This window comes from Callorhinus ursinus, unplaced genomic scaffold (genome assembly GCF_003265705.2).
Source record: "Callorhinus ursinus isolate GAN/ISIS: 27379988/994484 unplaced genomic scaffold, GSC_fseal_2.0 scaffold1, whole genome shotgun sequence".
Lineage (NCBI taxonomy): Eukaryota > Metazoa > Chordata > Mammalia > Carnivora > Otariidae > Callorhinus > Callorhinus ursinus.
In genome coordinates, this window is record NW_027397063.1 from 12135559 (window position 1) to 12147539 (window position 11981).

Sequence of the window (11981 nt, forward strand, 5' to 3'; positions counted from 1 at the left end):
TGAATGATGCAGATAATTGCTTCAATCTTTCATTTCACTTGTCATTTTGCAAGCACAGTTCTGAAAAGACAAAATGGAAATAAATTGGCCTTATTTGGGGAAAATAGAAGGGCCTATTTATTTTTCTTCAACCACACTCAATTTTAGCAACATTTTTGCTTTCAGTAATCAATGTTTAAGAAGAAATGCATATCCATTTCCGATATTCAAAATGCAGCAACAGTTAAAATGTTTTACGTTTTACTTTTTTAAAAGATTTTATTTATTTATTTATTTGAGAGAGAGATTGCACAAGCATGCAAGCAAGGCAGTGGGAGAGGGACAAGACCCATGCTGAGCATGGAGCCTGACCTGGGGCTCCACCTCAGGGCCCTGAGATCATGACGTGAGCCAAAATCAAGAGTCAGACACTTAACCAACTGAGCCACCCAGGTGCCCCACATTTCATTTTTTAATTTAGAAAATTTTTGTATATCTCTTTTCATTTCATTAAAGGGTAAGATGGAAGGTTAGTGGCTTTAATTGTGAAAATACATATGATGTTATCAGAAGAAAAAATAAAAATCATGAGGAAAAAATTGAATTAAAAATTGAAACAAAATTTAGGTTGAGGTTTCCTAAAACAATAGTGAATTCTCAGGAGAAAAAGAGGCAAGATCTATAATGACAAGAAATTTCTTAGATCAGTCCAGTTTAAGATATATTTTGTAGTTATTTTAACGTGATTGAGAGTATATTTGAAGAAACTCACCTCATGGAATTTATAAGTTATTTCTAAGCTTCCCCTTACCAAAGTTGTAAAAATCCAGTGTGGCATAAAAATCTGGGTTGTGGGAGGCTCAGGTCAGCATTTCCAACATTTCCAACCTTCTCGTCTTACCTCAGAGTCACTTGCTAAGGAGCCTCTGCTGGGACATTTAGATTTCTCATCTTCCTGCTAGATCCAGGTCCTTCAGATTCTAACTCCTTAATATGACCCCAGTCTGTCCACTTCCTTCCCATGCTGCTGCCCTGGCTTGGCCCCCAGCACTTCTCATCTGGTCTCAAGATTAGAGAGTAATAAAAGAAATAAGTTATTCTAAGTTAATTTTTGACAGTTGGAGGTACTGATCAACACATATAAATATACAGAAAATAATTTTGTTGTGATTTTAGAAGTGGAGTGATAAAATTTGTTTTGCAATGTTTAATTACTGTACAAACATTATGACATTTATGTACATTTCAGAGTGTTTGAAGATGTAAACTATAACCTGTGTACATTTGTTACATAAACAGAAGTTGCTTCAACTTTAAATTTTTAAGCCAATAGATATTTTTTGAAATTCTAAAAACTTGACCTTGAAGGGTCACATTTTTATTAATGTCTGTAAACAGAAAGCTAATGATTAATTAAAAACTGATTTTATAGGGGTGCCTGGGTGGCTCAGTCGTTAAGCGTCTGCCTTCGGCTCAGGTCATGATCCCGGGGTCCTGGGATCCAGCCCCGCATCAGGCTCCCTGCTCAATGGGAAGCCTGCTTCTCCCTCTCCCACTTCCCCTGCTTGTGTTCCCTCTCTTGCTGTGTCTCTCTGTCATATAAATAAATAAGTAAAATCTTTAAAAAAATAAAATAAAATAAAAACTGATTTTATAGAAGTATTGTAGAATTTCTACATATTTCAAAATAAATTTTGCAAATAAGCAATAATATAATTTATAGCTCGTTGTAACGTCTATATTTTGTGAAAAGGGCATTGGTTAAATGTCCAGACTACAGCATCAGATTTCCCAAGTATAAATTCTGGCTCTGCTACCTGATAGATTTCAGACTGATAGATTTCAGTCTGTTCAGTCTAGTCAAGTTAACCTTTTGAGTTCCTCAGCTCTTTCATCTTTCAAATGGGAACAATAATAGGCACTCTCTCAAAGGGTTGTTTTGTGGATAAAATAGGGTGAAGCACTTACAATTGTGATTCATACATGGAACATCATTCATATGCTTTATAATTAGCATTTTACTCTTTTAACTCATTCCTCTCTGGGAATATACTTTAAAAATTTTAGTAAATTCAGTTTCACAGATTTTGCATAAGCCTAGAGTGGATCTCTGCCTTCCCTTTCCTATATATGTCTATTGTTTAATTTTGGAGACTTCTTTCAAGTAATACTAAAATATGTGCAGAAATGAATGACGACCAACTGAATGAGAACAAAGAAAGTTATTTATTCAGGCGTGTTGTAGCAAGCACCATCACTTAGGTCTTAGCAGAAACTTAAAGGCAGGCAGAAAAGTTCATAGTAGGAAAAAAAGAAAGCTCCCGACATGCCCTGGTCGAGGCTCTTGGCATGGAGAAGCTGGAGATGGGCTCACTAGAAGTGGGCATTCTGTGTGATTGGGTAATGGTGCATAGTTGGCTCTCACTGGTTGATCTTAAGTAGGAGGTGGGAACAAATATTTGGGAATTTAAAAGTCCTGGCTATTTGGGGTCAATTATTACAGAGGTTTTGTTTGGTTTCTTGAATTGTTATTAGAGTTAGTGGTCTGAATTCCCGTAAGTTTGACTTACGGATAGAAGACTGGCTTCCTATAGATAATGGGTGGTTTTCCTGGCCTGGTTGCTGCAGGTTCTGGGTCAGAATTCTATTTTTGTATATGATCTGGCCATTGTCCTTTTGTGTATTCAGTCTTTTATATGTTTTAGCCATATATGGAGAATAAATTTCTAAAGTTCTCAAAGTCACAGAGTATGCAATCATAATAATTTTTAAGTATATAATTTGTTTTAATTATAGGAGCAAGTTAATAATGCAATTAATATTTTGACCAAATTAATTTTATTATTTAATGTACTTAATTAGTAATTTTATTAATGATATTCTACTAATATCCTCAGTTTTAATTACTTTGTCATATGCTTTAGTAATTTTGCACAAAATGAATAATTTTAGGAAAGAATGAGCAGGTGTTTTGTTGCTGTTTATATGTGTGCATCTGTAAAGTTACAAAATAAATCACACATCCTTAGGATACTAAGTACAGAAATTAAAAAAAACTATGCAACCATTTGCTAAAGCCCTTACTATTTTGGGAGGCATTCCAAATGCCCACTCAGACTTATTCTTGAAACAAGAATTGAAATGTTCTTTTTTTCTCCTCATTTATCCAATTGCTAATAAAATAAATCTCTACAAAACTATACAGAAGACCTTCATGGAGAATAAAACATTCCTTTATTTGAAAAGAATATGAAGAAAATATTTTAGAAGAGGTCCATTTTTTTTTTTTCAAAGCTTGTAATTCTTTATTTCTTTAGAGACACACACAGGATACAAAATTTCTTACTTTCACAGATGAACTCTTTATTAACCCACAACTTGTTCAATTGAATTCATTCATTTTATCAAAGAAAAAGCCCACTGAACAGTAAATAGTAAATTAACATTTACAAAAGATAGTAAATTAACATTTAAAAAAGATACAAAGCCAGTGTCATGGATAACAAGGAAACATTCAATTTAGTAATAAAGCATAATAAATCATCATTACCAATGACGACTGAAGATTAACTTTTAGAATGACTGTTTTGGTTGAGGTTAAGCACTGTGCTGAAGTGTTATACACTGATAATTTTTGGCCTTTTGGTTGTATAAATGGCCTCTACATTTCTGGAAGTACAGCTGTAAAATAAGTAAAATTAAATTGAACTAAGGGAACCTCTTTCTAGTATTCATGCCAAACCATTTAGAAGAAATATTAAATCATCATTTGAATAATTTATGGATGGTGATTGTCATAATGTGAGGCGTGGTTTGTGATTATGGGCACCTTTTTTTTTTTTTTTTATTAGATTTCCAGGATTAATTTCAGGAAATAAATCCAAGGTTAAAACTCAGGGCACCTAGTCTATGGCTAAGCCTAAGGCAATGCTTTTAGCAGAGTCAAGTGCAACTGGCCTTAGTCAATATTTTACCACCACAGGTGCTAATTCTAAATGACCTGGCTTGTTTGACACACTGTGAATACTTAGTGTATATAAATTCACTTTTTAATATCTATTTCTTACTTCACTTAATCTGAAACAAGTGCAGATTTAAGTAACTCTTCATATAAAGGCAAACATTTTTTTAAAAAGAAAATTTTAGAAAAGGAAAAAATTGTAATTCTCATATAGATATAAAAATGAACAGTCATTAAAGATTTTACTTAATTCATTCAATGAATGAACCGGGAAGACATAACTGGCCAAGGGCGCCTGGGTGGGTCAGTTGGTTAAGCGACTGCCTTCGACTCAGGTCATGATCCTGGAGTCCCGGAATCGAGTCCCGCATCGGGCTTCCTGCTCGGCGGGAAGCCTGCTTCTCCCTTTCCCACTTACCCTGCTTGTGTTCCCTCTCTCGCTGTGTCTCTCTCTGTCAAATAAATAAATAAAATCTTTAAAAAAAAAAAAAAAGACATAACTGGTCAAGAGAGAATGAGAAGCACAGACATATTTATGTAGAGTTGTAATAGTTCAAAGACAATAAGAGTTTAAATCAGATACCCCAGCGTCCTGTGTTGGATGTAACCAATGCAGGTGTGAAAAAGCTCCCAACAATAAAAGACTAGAATCAGGTGACCCGGAGAAGGATGTCCTCTAGACAATGCATAGATTTCACCAAATCACATTTTACTCTATAATTCACTTGTCATTAACACTGAAATAGTAAGTTTGTGACTTTTATCCAACTAAGCTCTCTGGGTGTTTAGTTTAAAATATCCTTTATATCTAATGCTCTGATTTTGAGGGGGTTGATTAAAATAGACACAAATCAGTTTAGAGTAGGTGTCCTTTGAGAGACTGAATACACAAAAAATGGCCAGACTACATGCCACAGTAGAACTTGGACCCACACACTCTATAGTAACCAATTTAGGAAGCCAAACCATAAGCTGTGAGGCGATCAGCCCCAAAAAGTCAGAATTTGATCAATGACTGCCACCGTCCCCCTTTTTGGGCCCTACTTACAACTCGGGACCAAATAGAGAAATCTAACTATGCTCTCCAAACCAATCACAAGAGATGGCTTGCTTTTAGCTAGCTTGCCTCCAGCTTCCTTGTTCCAACAACTTCCAATCAGAACATACCCGGAGGCTTCCCTGTTATCACTGTAAAGATTTCTCACTCCTGTGCCTGTGATAAAAGGGAAGTCTTAGCAAAATACAGATGATTGTGTCTGACTCCCTTGTTACAGAAAGCTTTGAATAAATAGCTTCTGTTTGTTCTCAAGGAGAGTGGTCTTTGTTTATTTTCACACCCAACAGCTATGATAATTAGTCATTATTAGTTAACTTAGAGGGGGAAGAAAACTGAAATAGTTAAAATAACTAAATATTCCAAAATCTAACCTTTGAGGCACAGAGTGTTTCTTGATTTCCTGTATTATAAATATTCTGACCACAGTTAATTTCAAGTTATCAGCATGAAGTCACCCTATTCAGAGTTGGGAAGAAATGTATAGGAGCACACCATTATATAGTATTTCTGTCATACAGGTAGAGTAGATACAGAGAGAGATATGGTGGATATAAATAACTTCTAGACTATAGATAACAAAATGTGGTAAAATAATTAGTAAGTGATGAGTTTTGGGTATATTTTACCCATATTTTAAATAGAATTTATTCTCCAGTCTGTGTAATTTAACTTTTAATAACTGGCTTTCCAAATTCCTAAAAATCTAATAATTGGACACTCACATTGCAGTTCTAGGACATGACTGGTTCCTGGAAATGAAGACCAGTCCTTGAGATGGAGGGAGTGAGTAGAAAGAGTAGGAAAATTAAAGAAGTACATAGGCATTAGAACAAACAGGGTTGGATAGGTCTATACGTAGAATTTTGCTGTTACTCTGGATGGCTGACAAACCACTAGAGGGTTTTGAGCAGAGAAGCGTCAGGGTCAATTATTTTAAAGTAAACAGCTTAAATTTCTGGTAAGAAAAGAGTCAAAGCTTTTGACCTTGAGCTTCTAGGAGGATGGAATCAGGTTAACCGAGCCTGGATGGTAGAAAGTAAAACATGACATCATATTAACTTTAGAACATGCTAAGTTTAAAATGGTATTCTACAAGTGGGAATGCTCAGTAAGAGTTAGATACATGAATCTGGTGTTTAAGTGTTTAAATAGCTCCATAATAGAAGACTTTATTCCCGAATGGCTTTAGTAATAAAAGCTTAATTGTAATTTAATTACTAGACAGGACAGTGATTTGCATTAAGTAGGAAATGTTGAAATGAGTGCCCATGTGCATCTATAAGAAGTATCTTTGGGGGGAGGCATTACAGAGGGATCTAAGTTAATGTTGTTGATGAGAGGTATAAAAAATACCTTCTTTTTAGTTTCAAATGCTGTATTTCAGCATTTATTCCCCAGTGGTTGGAGAAGGCCAGTCACTCCAGCAAACTCTGTGCTTTCTAGTGTACACCAAACTCCGTGCTTTCTAGTGTACACCAAACTCCGTGCTTTCTAGTGTACACCAAACTCCGTGCTTTCTAGTGTACACCAAACTCTGTGCTTTCTAGTGTACGCTCTCTATCTCCTCACTGTCTTCAAAGGAGAATGACAACAGACACGGATATCTTGGTTTCTCCACCCAGTTCCAACAAGAAATAACTACAAAATGTATTTTGTAATGATTGGTATTACTTACACACACACACTCACACACATAGACACATACAGGTTTTTTTTTTTTTTTCCAACCACACATTATTTACTTATTTTTGAATCTGAGTGTAGTTGACACACAAGTTTACATTTGTTCCTGGTGTACAACTTAGTGATTTGATAAGTTGATACATTATTCTATGTTCACCACAGGTCTAGCTATCATGTGTCCCTTTACATCACTATTACAATATCACTGACTGTATTCCTTATGCTCTGCTTTTTATTCCTATGACTTACTCATTCCATAACTGGAGGCCTGTTTCTCCCTCTCTCCTTCACTCATTTTGCCCAATCCCCAGATGCCTTTCCTCTGGCAACCATCAGTTTGTTCTCTGGATTTATAGGTCTGATCTTACTTCTTGTTTGCTTATTGATGTTTTGCTTTGTTTTGTTTTAGATTCCACATATGAGTGGAATGATGATATTTGTCTTTCTCAGTCTGAGTTATTTCACTTAGCATAATGCCATCTGTGTTTTCTCAAATGGTACGATCCCATCATGTTTATGGCTGCGTAATATTCCTTGGTGTATATATACTACTTTTCCTCATCCATTCATCTAGGGATGGACCCTTAGATTGTTTCCATATATTGGCTATTGTAGACAATGCTGGAATAAACTAAGGGTGTGTATATCTTTTTCAAATTAGCATTTTTGTTTCCTTTGGGTAAATATCCAAGAGTGGATATATATATATATATTTTTTAATTCTGTGTTTACATTTATCAACAAATGTATTTCAGGGTACTAAAAACAAAATTCCATCCATTTTCACAACCAGATTTTTTTTTAAGATTTTATTTATTTATTTGAAATAGAGAGAGAGAGAGCACGAGCTGGGGGCAAGGGCAGAAGGAGAGGGAGAGGCAGACTCCTCACTGAGCAGGGAGCCTGATGCAGGGCTCTGTCCCAGCACCCTGAGATCATGCCCTTAGCTGAAGGCAGACACTTAACCGATTGAGCAGCCCAGGAGCCCCTGAACCAGAAATTTTTAAAAAGCACATTAATATTCCTATAACAATTTCCTAGCCATTATCTAATTTAATTCTTAGAATAATTGCATGAAGTAAATTTTATTTTGATTAATGGTATCAACTACAGCTTTGGAGGCCTGAGCACAAAGATCTTTTCCTGAATGTCATCCTTCCTGTCTGATCTTATTTACGTAAGTCTCTCTTCACTTTGGCTACCACCACAGAGTGGTAACCAGAGGTTAGACCCTGGTAGGGACCCTGGGCTCTGTTTACAATGTCTTAGTTCTGATTCACAATACCAAAGTGTTCCCAATTCTGGACATATAGGGAAACCACATTTCTATATTTTGCAAAAGAGGAATATATAGTTATTCTTATTCTCTATTAAATGCAGTCCTGTTCAGGGAACTTATAGATACCTACTCCCACTAAAAGTCAAATAAGTAGAATATTTAAAAAATATATAAACTAAAATGCAATGGAAGTCCAAAGAAGGGAGGAACCATAGTCAGTTGGATAAAGCAAGGAAGCCGTTGATAGAGAAAGCAATATTGAATTTGAACTTGAGTGAATAAAATATCAACAGGTAGAAACAATAGTAAGAGTTCACTAGGGGGAGCGGTATAGGATGAACAACAGTTCAGATGTTGGAAAAAAGGGAATGTCTGGAAAGTAAATAACCAAGTTTGGCTGGAATGAAGGTCAATATAGAGGAAGAGTACACATTAAGTCTGGAAAATACTTACTGGGAGGCTTGAAATCTAGTGTGAGCTCTTTCCATTTTAATAGTTGTAATTCTTTCCATGTTTTTCTGTTTAAGAATTGATATTATACTGCAATACAATTTTGGAAAATAATTAGTTGGATATTAACACTACAGAACCTCAATCAAGACAGTGGCAGAGGGCGCCTGGGTGGCTCAGTTGGTTAAGCGGCTGGCTTCAGCTCAGGTCATGATCCCAGGGTCCTGGGAACGAGTCCCACATCGGGCTCCTTGCTCGGCGGAGAGCCTGCTTCTCCCTCTCGCTCTGCCTGCCTCTGCTTACTTGTGCTCTCTCTCTCTATCTCTGTCAAATAAATAAATAAAATCTTTAAAAAAAAAAAAAGACAGTGGCAGGAAGAACTGAAGAATGAATGACAGAAGGAATTCTAGAGGTAGAAGCTGCAGGAGTTGGAAAATAATTGGATATGAGAGATAAAGAACAAAACTGAACCAATGTTAACTGTGGAGTTTTAAGCCAGAAGGACAGAACAGTGCCACAACTAAGAGGAACAGGGAAGTTGGAAACAGACACAGATGTGGGGGAGTAGAAGTCCGGTTTTGCACATGTTTCATATTAAATAGACAGCATCTGGGCCTTGGGCACCTATATCCTTTGAATAATGAATGATAAAGAGAGGGTGACAGTTATATACTCTGAGTGTTTCCAGAATAGAAATATTCACTGAAACCTGTGAACTCAGATAGGATTCTACTGGTCCTAAAGGGAAGGTTCAACGTACTTCTTGATCTTTTCTGCTCTGGCCAGGACATCTCCCACTTTAAAAAATACCTTAAATTTTGAACTTCATCTTATCCATTTGTATCATTCCTTTATGAGAGTTAAACTGTCAAGTTTCTTTCATTCTGATGAATTGGCAAGACTGCTAAATGCCCACCCAATAGCCTCTTTTCTTTCTTACCACAAAATTCTGTTTCAGTTGTAGTTTTAATAAGGCCAGCTTTAAGAAATTTGATAATAAAAAAATGTTTCTCACCTCCTTCTGTCATGCTATATATTATAGCCAATGAAAGGAAGACAAAAGTCCCAGAGAAACTTCTAAGGACTCAGAGGCATGCATTCTCTTTGTTCTTTCCTTTCTTCATGCCTGAAACATTGATGTGATGGCTGGAGATCTGGCAACTGTCTGGAGAACATAAAAATGAGACATAACATCACAATCAAGGACAGGAAAGATGTTAAGGTGCTAATATCCCCTGGTAACACTTGACCCTCTGCTCTAATCCTGAACTCCCTAGTTTGAATTTTCTGTACTTAAAAAACATTACTGTTTTCATTTGGTCAAGGCACTGTTTTAGAGCTTCTTGTTCCTAACTGAATACAATTCTGATTAAATGAATTCGGTCTTTTTCCTGTGTCGATATGCCATAATATGATTATGTGGATTTACTTATCATCACCATAAGATATGTGTCAATTTTAAGGGTAAAATATGTCAACATCCCATGGTAAGATACATGATTGAAGTGGCCTAACAGTGTACATTAAACTAGACATAGAGTTTTTTTTTTTTTTTCCCCAAAAAGTGTGCTTTATGGATGACAGGGCTGATTATCACCTTTAAATGACTCCAGTTTCTTGTTGCAATCACCATGGTTAATGAGTAGGAACAGACATGTATTCATCTAAGTAAATATTCCACCAATCACAGATACCAACTGAGAAGGCATAACATCTTGATGTCCTTTGATTTCATATTTCTAGCATTCTTGCTTGGTGCAGTGTGAAATGCATGCAGATACACTAGGGGAGGGGGAAAAAGCAATTTGACCAACTAGTGGTTTGCTTCCTTTGAGGTAGGTGGCATACGGAAAATTGTGACAAATTGGAGATCTGAAGGCATGAAGAAACATATTAAAAACAGAAAACCTGATTACTTTAAGTAATGTATCTTTTTTTATGTTTTTATCTTCTGTGCACAGTTATTAAGAAAAATAACATATGGCATCTACTTTATTAAAGCCCAAAAAGGAAAAAGCGAAAAGCAAGTGCAAGTTTAAATATTAAGGACACTCTGAAACTCCCAAGGTAATGGGTCTTTTCTTTTCTTTTTGTTTTTTTCTCATTAAACTTTTGTTTGAATGGGTCTCAAAATTTTGTGACAATTTTTTTTCCATTAAAAAGTACTGATTTTAAAAACCGATAATTTAAAACTGCCCACACGCAGACACACACACACACACACACACGCGCACACACAACGGATGGTCCACGAAGCATTCTCCTTTCCTTTTGAAGGTTTTACAAGGCATTATTAGCCAGTCTTTTACTATGAAATGGCCAATTGATGTAAATAGTTCTGAGACCGTTCTTCCACCACTGATTAGGACTGGGATGGCAGGTATCGGGGATAATATTCACTAGCCTTTTGAGCTTTCTGGACATACTTGGTAACCTTGCCAGCTCCAGCTGCCTTCATGTCCACTGATTTGATGACACCCACAGCAACTGTCTCATGTCACAAACAGCAAAACAACCCAGAGGAGGATAGTCAGAGAAGCTCCGACACACACAGGCTTGCAGGGAACCGTATCAATGATGGCAGCATCACCAGATTTCAAGAACTTGGGACCATCTTCCATATTTTTTCCAGAATAACGATCTATCTTTTCCTTCAGCTCAGCAAACTTGCAAACAAAGTGAGTTATGTGACAATACAGCACAGGTGCATATTCAGCACTGATTTGGCCTCGACGATTCAGGATAATCACTTGAGCCGTGAAGCCAGCTGCTTCCATGGGTGGGTCATTTTTGCTGTCACCAGCTTCAGTGCCATGATGAACATCTTTGACAAATATGTTCTTGACATCGAAGCCCATATTGTCCCCAGGAAGAGCCTCACTCAAAACTGCAGGGTGCATTTCAACAGACTTTACTTCAGATGCAACATTGACTAGAGCAAAGATGACCACCATGCCAGTCTCCCCTTGGCCCACAGGGACAGTACCAATACCACCAATTTTGTAGATGTCCTGGAAGGGCAGACACAAGGCCTTGTCAGTGGGACGAGCTGGTGGCAGAAATGCCATCCAGAGCTTCAAGCAGGTTGATTCCACTGGCTTTGCCATCTTTATGGTGACTTTCCATCCCTCAAACCAAGGCATCTTAACACTTGGCTCCAGCATGTTGTCACCATTCCAACCAGAAATTGGCACAAATACTAACAAATTGTGGTTGTAACCAATTTTCTTAATGTAGGTGCTGACTTCCTGTAATAATTTCCTTGTTTGTCTTCTGGCTGTAGGGTGGCTCAGTGGAATCCATTTTGTGAACACCAACAATTAGCTGTTTTATACCCAATGTGTAAGTTAGAGGGTTTGCTCACGGCCCATTCTTGGAGCTACCTGCTTCAAATTCACCAACACCAGCAGCAACAATCAGGACAGCACAGTCAGTCTAAGATATTCCTGTAATCATGTAATCATGTTTTTGATAAAGTATCTGTGTCCTGGAGCATCAGTGATGGTCACATAATACTTGCTGGTCTTGAATGTCTACAGGCAGATATCAATGGTGGTAACATGTTCACGTTC

General features: G+C 36.9%; 1 pseudogene; it reads right to left on the minus strand.

The window, feature by feature from the left end:
- Window positions 1–10771: 10771 nt before the first annotated feature.
- Window positions 10772–11727, minus strand: LOC112824703 (elongation factor 1-alpha 1 pseudogene; annotated as a pseudogene).
- Window positions 11728–11981: the final 254 nt, after the last annotated feature.